The sequence below is a fragment of the Marmota marmota genome, unplaced genomic scaffold (assembly GCF_001458135.2).
Source record: "Marmota marmota marmota unplaced genomic scaffold, marMar, whole genome shotgun sequence".
NCBI classification, from domain to species: Eukaryota; Metazoa; Chordata; class Mammalia; order Rodentia; family Sciuridae; genus Marmota; species Marmota marmota.
Window position 1 is genome coordinate 1,079,087 of NW_026000211.1, and position 12,272 is coordinate 1,091,358.

Consider the following 12,272-nt stretch of genomic DNA (forward strand, 5'->3'; position numbering starts at 1 on the left):
ACCAGCAAGGGCAGGAGAAAGAAACAAAAGCCTATCAATTCTCCAAGGAGGTAGCTCACCAGTAGATTGAGGAAAGATAATAGGCTCTGCTCACGTTAGCTGGAGCCTTTCAGCTTCCAGAACGAGGCACTTTAAAGAGACGTTGAAATACATCACTGTAATTACTTCTGGGAAAGAAAACAGGCCGAACTGTACTTACATCAACACCCAGAGTGAAGGAGGCCTTGAACAAGTTATTATGTGCCTCTCTTCCTATGTCTTCCTCCCTCTGTCCCTCCTTCTCTCTTTCTTTCTCTCACACACACAAATGCATTTCATCACCACATACTCCCTGGGGACTACCATCAACTGTTTAAAGCACAGCCATCTTGAATTGCTAAAGTTGGGAAAGAAAGAACCAGGGAATGGAGTCTGCCTTGGTTAGACACAGGCAGAGAATCTGTTTTTCTGAACCTCCTATCTTCCCAAGAAGACAGAAAGAAACACATATTTTCCTTTTTATTTTTTTCCTCTATATTGGACTGCTCAGACCACGTCTGGCCTAACCAGGTGGCTTTGGGGCTGCTTCTGTTCAACTGAAAATCAATGATAGACGTGCCAACTTTTTCTTATTGAGCTCCAGACGCTCACACATGCTATCACAGCTTTTCAGTTCAGAGAACTACTTCATCTCCAAGGGTTACCAGTCACAGTCCTGGGTCACTTCAGAAGTTTAGGAGTTCATGTTTGGCCATGCACCTCAGTGCTCCCATCTTTCAATTTCTTCTTAAGCAAATCCACTGGTCTGCCAAAAGGAGGAGGTGTTGCTAGCCCATACCTCTGCCAATCCTATTTAAGATCATTCACCCTCAGTCCTGCCCCACTTATAGTCACTGTTAGGAATAGAAGAGTCCTTTGCCAGGGTGTGCAGATCAGTCATTGGGGTACAGGATTAGAACTTGCTGTGAGCTTAATGTCCAGGATCCCCTGCCTGTCAGATCAAGGACTTCCTCTGATCCCTTAGATATTGCTGAATGCTGCATCGCAATCATTCAGGTTGTTGTTAAAAATGCATATCCCCAAGTCTCACTCCAAACTTATTAAATTAGGTTAGGCCTGGGAACCTGCATTTTAACAGAAGAAGAATAGCTTATGTTGCAATGATTAAGATCACAAACTCTGGAGATTACCTGCTCCCTTCATTAGTTTTTGTGTGCTGTTGGGGGGTATTTCGTTGCCTCTTTTCTCATGAACTTGATTTTAAAGAATTTAAGGTGCTTGTTATGTAATACAAGTAACAGCTAACATTTATGAAGCTTTACTGCATGCCTGGCATGATTCTAGGCACTTTTAATGGATTTACTCATTTAAGTTTCTCCAAGAGGTAGATAAGAAGGTGACTTTAATTCTTTAAAATCAAGTTTGCAATTCACGGGTTCATATGTTCATTTTGATTATCGTTCTGCTTTTTGCTCAGCTTTCCTGAGTCCTTATGGGTTTGAAGCTCTGTGTCATTCCTCCAACCTGATTTCCTCAAACTTATACCCTTTTCACCCTCTTATACGTCTTTCTGACGCTCCTCTGGGGTGCTGGGAATTGGAATCTAATCCAGTTACTTCCTGCCCTTCAGTCAGGCCCAACAGGCCCCTGAGAACAGGGCTGCTGCTGTCCACTTGAGAAGGACCCACTCCCCAAATGGAGAGAAAGGAATTTTCTGTATTTGGAGCTCAACTATAGGACTGGAAGGCCCAAATCATTTCATATAAGTCTCTGTCAGTGACATTTCAATTACAGCCCTAGCTACTAGATTTCTTTGGCCGCAGTGTGTGGCCTTTCCTTAGGGACTCCTTTGCCTTTAAGGAAAATAACTGCCCTGATTTTTCTTCTAGATTATTCTGCACTGACAGTCTTAGGTCCTGGAATTCACTCAGTCTCAGATAAACCAGCATGGGTGGCACCCTCAGTCCCTGTGTTACTGGATTGGGTCTCTGGTATGTGGAGCCAAGATGCCCAGACTGTGGTCTGGATGTATCCATATCTATCTACATTCAGAGGTACGAAGTTCTGAAAAAGAGGTCCCTGATGCTATTGATTTAGGTATGGAAAACATAACAGCACTTTCTGTTTTCAGGGCTGACAGGGAGCAGAATTACACTGAGCTCCTTATATTTTCTGTTATTTGATAGGGATCTGAGGAATTTCACAATATGATGCTTCGTCGAAGGCGCTCCAAACTTGTATTCTGCAGTCTGCGATGTTTTCTGATGTGAATAATAGCAAGAGCTATAAATATCAATTCTTCCCTGGGTCTGGAGATTTCTATGCTGATTGCCTTTGAGTTGGAAAATGGTAGAAGAGCTTGCTTTCCTATTTTCCCCAGAAGGAGAGATTCGAGAAGGAGAAAACAAGAAGCTAGATTTTATAGAGTTGTAGAAATTACAAAGGTTGCCAAGGTAGTTATTCAACACCCAGAGACAACACACAATCTCAGCCTGTTTCTGCATATATATTCCTCAAACCCCAGTAGGCATGAATAATAATATCGAAATGAAGGAAATTACTTGAAGGAAATTGCCTGAGTGGGATCGTTACAAGAGGAGAGTAGGGCTTACTTAATTAAAGCACAGTTTAATTATTGCTATAACTTAAGGCGATGGTGTGCCAAGCAATAAGGTAGGGGTATGGGAAGCCTGGGCCTTGTTGGCTAACAATTAATTTCAAATAGTTTGAGGGGGGTGGTAAGTCATGATTAAATACAGGAGTAGGCTGATAAATGAATCATTAGGGAAGTGCATTTTTAACTAAATGGAAATGAGTCTAGGAAGAATGGAAAAAAATCATTATAATGATTATTCTGTGGCCTTGTTAGGGCAAGGGGGGATGGTGCGGAGGATGTTCTCTAGGTCAGAATAATAGACAAAAAAACTGAGGCAGATACTGCCTCTTGGATGGAATCCTTGGGCCCTGGTTCAGTGCAGGGGGTGGGGAAGCATGTCTCAGCAACAGGGCTGCTCAGAAACGTCCTGTGCCTAACTTCTTCTTGGGCTCACACCCTACTCCAAGCCACCATCCGTCTCTGACGCCTCCAGCTGGCGGCTGAGCCCTGGGATAAAACCCACACCAGGCCTCCCTCGTCCTTGCCCAATTTCTGGCAAAGCTATTCTTATACCTGCACTTCCGGTTTTCCGCTCTTGTTTCTGTTTTTCATTTGTCAACTGGGAAGGAAAATTCTGACTTCTTACCACCTCAAAATAATAAAACCGTAAGATAAAACATCATATACATGCATCAGGGAAGGAAGAGATTTATCTAGGCAAAGGTGAAGATGAGAATAGGAATATGGAATGTTATTTTTCATTTAAGAGAATTGCCCAAAGTGAATGAGGAGGAGAAGAATGGGAGGGAAGCTCTTGATCCATTCAGTCATATAGATTCATATATATATGAATCTATATGACTGAATGAATATTCATATATATATATATATATATGAATATGAATCTCTCTCTATATATGAATATATTCAGAGAATAATTCAGAGAATTTCCATTCACCCTTTGCTCAAATTCAACAATTGTCTTGATGTGTTATGACTTTTGTTCTTGTTCTTTCTCTCTATAGGCACATACCCACAGAACAGACACATTTTTAGAAGAGGTTTGGTATTACCGTGCTTTGTATTTCAGTGTGTTCCTCCTGAGAACAAAGATCTTCCTTTGTGTAACCAGATTAGTTATAAAATTCAAAAATTTAACATATATATAACACATACTTTATCAAATACGTATTTCAATTTTGTCCATTGTTCCAGTAATGAGCTTTTATGCTCCATTTTTTTTTTCCTTTCCAATTCAGGTTACAGTCCAAGATTAGGTAATGATGTTCAATTTATGTTTCTGTATTCACCTTTAATTTGGAAATTGTTTCTCAGCTTTTCTTTATCTTATCTAACATTGGAATTTTTGAAGGAAACAGGAAAGTTATTTTATAGACCATTTTTCAATTTGGATTTATCTGATGTTTCTTTATAATTAGTTTCAGGTTATACATTGATGGCAAAAATACCACAAAACTGATATTGTGTCCTTCTTGGGTTAGGTACTCTGGAGGAACATAGACCCCATCTGCTCCTAATTTCTGAAGTAACTTTTGATTACACAGTTGTGATTCATTTTCTCCACTGTATGATTACTGTTTTCCCCTGTGCTACTAACTACCCATTCTGTGAGGAGACATATTAAGACCATGTAAATATCCTGTTTCCCATTCAACTTCCTCTTCTGCCTCTCAGATTTAGTACCTATTGAAACAATCTTTACTGTGATGGATTCAAAATAGTGTTTTTGAACTCTGTCACTCTGTATAACTTATCAGATGGTAGAGTGATGCAGTTAAAAAAATATCACTATTCTTCAAAATTAATGAACTGTATGAATTCTATCTATCTACTGCTTATTTTTCTGTCTAGTTATCTATCATCAGTATGGACTCATGATACCTGTTTTAGTCAATGGATTACAGTCTAGTATAATTCATATTTATTTGAATGCTCAAATTATCCCAGATGAAAGAGTGGAATGAATGAGCTGTCTTTTCACATCCATCTGTCATCTTTCTACCTACCTACCTATTTCTCAAAGTATAGACTCATAGTTCATGAGTCATTTACTTAAATTTATTTAAATGTCCATTGCATTTATTTACTTATTTATTCTGAAGTACAAATTTATTCTGATGTTCAAATTTTTGCTGCAGTCTTCATATTTTAAAACCAAATAACTGGCCACTAGATGTGCAAATTGCTCTTAGTTTTTTTTTTTTTTTTGGTACACAGTAACAGGACATATTTTTATCATGTGAAATCATGAGTTTATATTGATACCTCCAATTTCAATCCAATCCCACGGGGTTCTTCTCTACCTCTCTTTAGTCTGTGCTTCCATATCTTCCTTCTCCAGTAGAGAGAAGGAGAAACAGAACCACAGTATCTTCCTTCTCCAGGGGAGAGAATTTTGGCTGCTAACAATGTCATCATATCTACTCTTTTGCTTAGCCTTATGATACACATATAATAGTTTAAGAATTTCTTTTCCTATGCCACTATATTATAAACCCAAGTCTTGAGGAAGTTCAAATCATTTTTAACAGTTTTTCCCTCTTGACTGGGAGTGTATAATCAAAGTACTATGTTAGAAGGTTCTCTATATTAGTATGTTATACGTCTTTGTGGTTTTGATTTTCATTTGTAATGTCATGATATCATTATTTTTCTGTTTGCATTAAGTTTTAGGTCCCCCCCCCAATACTTGATTTAATTTAAATTTAAATTTATTATTGGCACATTTTACGTAAGTCATATTTACATAAAACTATTTACTCATAGACATTTCATTCTTTCCTATAACCTTTATACCCTATTTCCTTCATTACCTGTAGGTAACAATTCCATTGTTTCATGGTTGACCTATGAGTGAAAATATGTGTGTGTGTATTTGCAAAAATTAACAGATACCTGTATGTTTTCTTATTTCTCCTTGTTTCATACACAAAAAGGGAATGTGCTATATAAGCTTTTTTTGCACTTTCCTTTTTTCAATTAACCACATGGCTTAGAAATCACTCCTTATCAGTTCATGAAGATCTTCCTTCATTAGTTTTTTCTTGTGTTTAGTTGCATTGTACTCCATTGTGTGTATGTGCCATAGGATTTAACCAATTCCCTCTTGAGTATTTAAGTAATTGCCAATAATAATAATTTGCAATTACAAATAATGAATAACTTCATGCTTCTGTATTTTTGTATTGTTGTAGGAGTTTCTTAAAGGTCAACGTATAGATGTGAGGTTCCTGGCTTTGTTGAAAGATAAATGATGTGCAGCTATGTTACATATTGCCAACTTCCCTTCTTTGAGTTCACCATTTTGTATTTTCCCCAGCACTGTGGGATGGTGTGACCTGTCACTCCCCCAGGCTCTGCCCAAAGAAGATACTTGTCAAGCTTTGAATTTTTCCCTCTCTGATAGATAAAAAATGGTATGTTAGTGTAGTTTTATTTTTTGCCTATTTAAGTATAAGGAAAGTTGAATATATTGTCATATTGTTTAATTTTTATAACATTTTTCTGTTTTTTAATTGAATCTTGCTTGGTCTTTCTTCTTCTCAATCTCTCAAAATTCTTCAGGGATATTAACTATCTGTGATATGTATTGTAGATACTTACTATTTGAATTTTGTCTTTTGACTTTGTTGATTTTGTATTTTTCTCAATCAAAACATTTCAGATTTAGTCCAATTTATCAGTCTTTTATTATATTTGGATTTTTGAGTTATGGTTAGAAAATCTTGCCTGATGTTCATACTATAGAGGAAGAAATTCCTGTTTTATTCTTGCACTTCTTAAAAAAAAAAAAAATATATATATATATATATATATATATATATATATATATATAGAGAGAGAGAGAGAGAGAGAGAGTTGTTGATAGACCTTCATTTTATTTATTTACATGTGGTGCTGAGAATTGAACCCAGTGCCTCACTCATGCCAGGCAAGTGTGCTACGGCTGAGCCCCAACCCAACCCCTTATTCTTGTACTTCTATGGTTTCATTCCTTCCATTCCATTCTTTGATCCATGTGGGGTGTGGTGCATGTGGGGTGTGAGGAATGAATCTAAGTTCATGTTTGTTTTTTTTTTGCAAATGGCTAACAAGTTATAGCAATGCCATCTATCTAAAAGTCCATCTTTGCTCTAGTAATTCGAAATGACCTTTTTATCATACTCTAGAGCTCTTATATAATTAAATTTTAGACTTTTTGTTCTATTTCACTCACTTGTTCATTTATTTATATGCCAATACCACACTGTTTTAATTATAGAGATTTTAGAGTATGCTTTACTTTTTGGGAGGGCTCATTGATTTCATAGTTCTTCCTTTTCAGTGTTTTCCTACTAATTCTTGCATATTTATTTTTCTATATGAACTTTAACATCACTTTCTTACCTTCAGAAAGAGACCTTTATATTTTTATTATGATTGCATTATATTTATAAATGATCCTAGAACTTCCATCTTAACCCTGTTGAGATAGCTAATCTAAACACTATGAAGCTCTTTTGCTTGGAAATATTTTAGTTCCTTACAAGTCTAAGTTCAATTGAATTAATGTGCTATGATTAAAGCTAGAGAGAGCATATCAGAGGAAATTTTGATCAGCATGTGGACACAAGCACATCAAACTTTCTGTGAAATACAAGTTTATGTGACATATGTGCATGTGACATACGGCATTTCATTGGAACAACAGAGTGTATGTAGGAGAACTTAAAATTAAACATTGAATTATAAGCTTTAAACTTTCCTTCCAAAATTAAATAAAAGTAATACAGGCAGCTTGACATTGTGCAACAGATGTGATTTGGAAAGCTCCTTAAAAATGCAGGATGTTACTCTGGCCCTGCACAAATTGACCCCGGATGAGGGAAAAGAGTCTTCAAAAAGTAGAGAGAAATCAGAGCTGAATTGCTGATGACTCTCTATGCAGAACAGTTTCATTTCTGCAAGTGGAGGTCAGCAACCCAAAGTGTTATTCGCATATATGAAAACTCATTATTTTTTGAGACAGAATTCTTACTCACAGAATTTGGTCTCCAGTACTGTGGTATGACTCATCAGAGGAGTTTTTAAAGCATTTATTTTTTAAGTTTACCTTGGAAATCTCTTCCACCCAATACTGCTTCACTATATGTTTGTGGCCATTTGATGGACTGTCACAACCCATTAGGATGGGTAGGGAGAACAAACATGTGGGCTAAGTGCAGTGGCCCAAGCCTATAATCACAGAGACTAGGGGGGTGAGATGGGCCATATGGATAAGGAAGCCCAATGAAGGATCACAAATTTAAGGCCAGCCTGGGCAACTTAGCAATACCCTGTCTCAAAATCAGAAATAAAAAGGGATGGGGGTGTTGCTCAATGGTGCAGTCCCCGCTAATTTCAATGCTGGTACCTAAAAAGAAAGAAAGAAAGAAAGAAAGAAAGAAAGAAAGAAAGAAAGAAAGAAAGAAAGAAAGAAAGAAAGAAAGAAAGAGACCATGTGGACCTGGCAATTGCTAGGAGACAGAGAGATCCCAATGACCAGTAGATTCTCCCACCCTTTGTCACCAGGCACAAAAAAAGCCTGTACATAAAGGTCGTTGTTTGGGGGCATAGAGGAATTGACCCTAAAAAATTCATCTCTTGAATTGTTAGTTGTCTAATCATTAAGACAAGGTTCCAGGATCCCTGAGGAATTGGGAAGGCTGTGGACTCTTGCTTTTGAATTCATTAGCTGCATCAATTTCTCCCTTCAAATGTGATTTTCTGAGCAATTACCTTAAATGCTCATTCCTCTGATGAAATTTTATTTGCTATCCTCGTCTCACGTCTCTCATTTATTCTTTTCTCATTTGCCCAGTGGTTTAAATATTGGCCTTTACAGTCAGACATCAGGCATTGTTGCCGTGTCCTAGCTGAGTCTAGGGTAAAGAAATCGTACTCCTTGCACCTCCAGTTTCTCAGTTGTAAAGAGGGGGGAACATGGGTCCTGACTTTACAGTGTTATTGTGAAGCTTAAAGTATGTAGAGTAGTCCAAAGTGCATACCATATGGATAAGGAAGCCCAATGTAAATAGCTGTAATTATTATTTCAAGTTCTGTTTGCTATTTTTTGTCAATTACACCAGTAGTTAGAAAAAACTTTGGAAAACATAAGAGAAATGACCACCAATGGTTCCATTCCAAAACAAACATTTCTATCATTGTCACCATTCTATTTTTTTAAAAAAAAATTTTTGAATTCTAAGATAGACCATTATTTACTTATTGATTGGTCTATTAATGAATATTTAGGTGATTTCAATTTTTTTTCTGTTAATAGTATTTCTGCAATACCAGTATACTGCACTATTTTATTTCTGTATATTTGGATTGTTTCTATAGGCTATGCTTCTAGAAGTAGAATCACTAAGTCAAAGGACAGAAACTTTTCATGGCTCTTAAAACATATTATGAATTGTTTTACTGAAAGGATTATTCCAATTTGCAATGCCACCAGCAATAGATTATTTGATTAGAAAGGGATTTTTTTGTTTCTTAAATGTTTTAAATGATCTAATACTAAAGGCACTATGGCTTGAAATACTATATTGCATTTAGCCCTCTGATAATTTCTTGTTTTCCTCTTTTATCATTTGCCCATTTAGTCTGTTTGTGGTTGAGACCACTAGTTGGCGCCCTTATTCATTCTCTTCTTCCTCCTTGAGAGTTGAATTTTTGACTTTTATCTTGGATATATCCAGCTAGAGTAAAGACTATGGAGGTTAATAAAAACAAAACAAAACAAAACAAAACAAAAACAACAACACCAAAAATACAACTGTGATATGATCCATTTATAGCACTCCTGAGTGTATACCCAAAGGAAATGAAACCAGCATATAAAAGAAACTCCTGCATACCTATCTTTATTGTGGCACTGTCACAATAGCCAAGTTATGGGATCAGCCTAGGTGCCTGTCAACAGATGAATGGACAAAGAATATATGGTATATAAATATGATGGAAACTTAATGAACCATAAAGAAGAGTGAAAAGTCACATCATTTGCAGGAAAAATGGATGAAACTATAGGTCATCATGTCAAGCAAAATAAACCAGACACAGACACAAAAGGACAAATATTGTATTTTCCTTCATATATGGAAACTAACAAAAAGATGACCTGAAAATAGAAAAGGGGCTACTAGAGAAGAGGAAGAGGAACACAGAATGGGGAGGGTGGGGTAGAAGTGAGGATGGATAGGATTGAATCTTGAATATATTCATATGTAGAAATATCAAAGTGAGACCCATTAATTTGTACAATAAATATGAGTTAATATTTACTTTTTAAGAAGTCTGTACTTTCTAGCTTCCTTTACACCCATGTGTGGCCAAGTGAATACATTTTGGTGGTGTAGGAGTAGATCTAGATTAATACGGATGTTCACCATTTATCTATGGCTGTGTAATGATATTACAGCAATAGCAGCTTAAAAAAACCCCTCATATTTATTATCTCATGGTTTCTGTAGGTCATGAATCTGGACCCAAGTTAACTGAGTTCTCTGCTCCAGTATCTCTCATAGGGTTACAATCCAGGTGACACTCAGGGAGGGGTCTTATCTGAGGCTTGGCTGGGGAAGGATCCACTTTCAAGATCACATGAGTATTGGCAGGACTCAGTCTCTTATGGACCATCAAATTGAGGGGCTCAGGTGTTTTCTGGCTTTGGCCAGAGGTCACCCTTGGTTCTATGTGACTTAGGCCACTTTGTATGTTAGCTTATTTCTTCAAAGGTAACAAGGGAGAGTTTTACTAGAGAGAGAAGACTCACTAGACAAAGTCACATTCTTGTTACATAATCATGGAAATCATATCCCGCCACCTTTGGCATATTCTATTAGATGGAAACATGTTACTGGTTCTGTTCACACACAAGTGGAAGGGATTCCATGGGGGCATGACTATCAAGAAGTGGGAATATTTGGAGACCATCTTAGAGTCCACCACAGAGTGGATACAAAAGTGATATATTCAACTCCTGGAACTTGTCCTTAAAAGGAAAGTGAATGCTGTTTTCCTTACCTGCTAAAACACAGACTTGATGGCTGAAGTTTGAGTAGCCATTTTTGTATCATAAGGTGATTACCTCATGTTGAGGATGGCTGAGCAGCAAAATAACAAAGTTTGGGAGTCTTGCAATATCTGATCTGCACTGTTATTTTGAATTTTCTGCCACTCGAAACCAAATTTAATCCTAATGGATCGACTTTTTTTCTTTGCTAGTTTTAGTCATTTTATATAAAATTGTTCTATTGGGATGTTATTATCAGGCACTTTTACACAGTACTAGCTTGTATTTTAAAGTTTCTGCATCTGATATGGTATTATATTTATTCGTTACCTATTTCTAAGATTTATACATTTGATATTTATCCATTTGATATAGTATGTGGTTTATTTTTGATATATGTTTGGATGAGGGCAATATAGCAGAAACAGCACATCAAGGTGAGTGAAGTTCAATACAGCAGACCAGAGCTCAAATTTCTTCTACAACTTGAGAGCTCTGAAGACTTGGACAAATTCCTCCTCTTCTCTGATACTAAGTATCCTCATACAAAAAAGGAATCATACCCAATTTGAAATCTTATTAGAGAATGTATTTAAAAGAACCTGATAACACATTAGACACTCATTATAAGGAAGATGTTATTACTTCTGCTCTTTATTTCATTATTTCCTTCCTTGGGACCATTTTTTCTTTCTCAAAAATCATAACTTTACAGTTTAATATGCCTTTTGCTTCTTAATTAAACATTTAAACTTCATGAATTTATTTCTAAATCTGGCTTGGCCTCATTTCATGCTTTGATATGTATTCATCATTTTCATTATTTCCTAAAGGATATATTATTTTATTATTTATCTTCTTCTCCTGGGTCTAATCATTATTAGAAGATTTTATTTTTAAATTGCTGATGATTGAGGCAACTTTTTTGATCACAATTTAAATAAATGTTTAAATTTAATTGTGATTAGGGAATGTAGTCTACTCAACTTTGCTGTGAATTTATTGAATTTTCTTCCTTTCTGATGATATAATGAATATTTGGTAAATATTCTATAGATCTCTCAGAAAGAGAAGATACATATTCTGTAGGAGTAGGTGGTGCAGGAGTAGATCTAGATTAATACGGATGTTCAATGGTGCCAGAACATGGAGCAGGCCAACACCTACCTGGTCATATGCCCGAAGTGGCAGGAAGCGTTGTGGGTAACAACTTGAAATCTGTCCCAACTGGAATTTAGACACATATAGGAGCATTTAGTGAGCTGGGATGCTAGGGAGTGCATTCAAATTGCTAGATGGAATTAAGCATTTAAGGAAGAAATAATTCCAAAAGAGAGACCTGCAGTTGGCATGTGGGCAGGACTCAGCATTGAACTGCTCTTCAGAACAAGGCTGTTCTTCCAGGTTCAAGTGTCTTGGGAATACTGAAATGCTCTTCCTGGGAACTTCTTCTGTCACTCCATGGTCTTGGTCTTGCAGGCAATAAAGTTGTCACCATAGCCTGGGAAATACTGTTGTTCTGTTTTCCTTATCTCTTCCCCACAGAAAAAGCTGCTCAAGTATGGATCAGTATGACAGGAGACAGATATGTTAGTTACAAAAGTGAGGGAAGTTGTACGAGAACACTGACACGGATTT